General features: G+C 36.1%; 1 non-coding gene across 1 annotated transcript; it reads left to right on the forward strand.

The window, feature by feature from the left end:
* The first annotated feature begins 456 nt into the window (after nt 1-456).
* LOC116530075 lies at nt 457-617 on the forward strand. The gene has a single exon (XR_004259820.1). It is a non-coding gene; the product is annotated as a U1 spliceosomal RNA (small nuclear RNA).
* The last annotated feature ends 622 nt before the right edge of the window (nt 618-1,239 follow it).

The raw sequence follows: 1,239 nt of genomic DNA on the forward strand, positions 1-1,239 counted from the left end.
TTCTGAAACTAGACCTAATCATCAGAAAAGACATTTCTTAAGGTATACACCCAAGTAAGGGGTGACTTGGGGAGGAGACAACAGGAACATTTTGGAGATTGGAAAACAAATGAACAATTGGTAAAGGAGTTTGCAGACCCGAAAAAAGATGGAATTATAAACTAGCAACAGAGGAAGCTAAAATCCAACCATGTTTTGTGTTGCAGAATCCTCCAAAAGCCTCAGCCTCTGTAGAAACAGGGAAAAGGGGAAAGAGACTCTGAGAAGGAGGATTGATTTAAAGTCTAGTAGTCAGAGCCCCTTCCATACCTCACACAGCTGGACATCTGCTCCCCTCTCAGCTCAATGAAAGAATAAAGTTCCATTCCCTGGAGGTAATAAAGCAGAGGCTCTCTGTACCGGGAGTAAGGGTTAAGGTCAGGGGTTCTATATGCTGAACTTAGAAAGCATATGTGCATATTTACCTGGCAGGGAAGATATCCTTATCACAAAGGTGGTTTCCCTAGGGCGAGGCTTAAATGTTGCATTTCAGATATGTTGACCCTGTGATTTACACACATTTGGGAAATTTGTCTGCATAATTTGTGGTAGTGGGGGAACTGCATTGCATTCTCTCCTGGTTAAAAAAAGAAAGAAGAAAAAGAAAGCATATATGAATGTCTGCATATGATCCATGAAATTGGGGATCCAATTACTTTTGTGGTTTCCAGAACATAGGTAATCAGGCTTTCAGCCTAAGTAGAGGACTGGGGAATGGATCTCCCCCAAAGGGACAAAGAATACAACATTTGAGGTTCTTTAAATAAATGTCCTTACCATATCTTCTGTAGTAAATACTTCAGTCAGTTAATCTCACAACATGAACTTCCAACCAGCCTTTAAATATATATATATATATATATATATATATGAAATATGTGTGTTTCTTATATATATATTTCTTAAATATAAAGTATCAAGGATCAGACAATGAAAAATTATAAAGTGAAATCCAAAACAATCAGAAATGAACACTACTTGGAGAACAGAGACAATGAAAGGAGAGAAGTTGAAAAGAAAAAGACATCACTATGAATCATAATCATTAGCAATACAAGGAAACTACTATTATTGTGAAAAAGGAAAGAGGGCTTGTTTTTAAGGAACACAGAGGAAACATGAGCCTTGGAAAATAAAATTATAATAGAAAAAAATGTTTAAATTCAACAGAAAAGTTAAAAGATAAAGATAAGAAAATCT

This window comes from Sapajus apella, unplaced genomic scaffold, assembly GCF_009761245.1.
Source record: "Sapajus apella isolate SASKATOON/1434 unplaced genomic scaffold, GSC_monkey_1.0 scaffold64, whole genome shotgun sequence".
In the NCBI taxonomy this organism is placed as follows: Eukaryota; Metazoa; Chordata; class Mammalia; order Primates; family Cebidae; genus Sapajus; species Sapajus apella.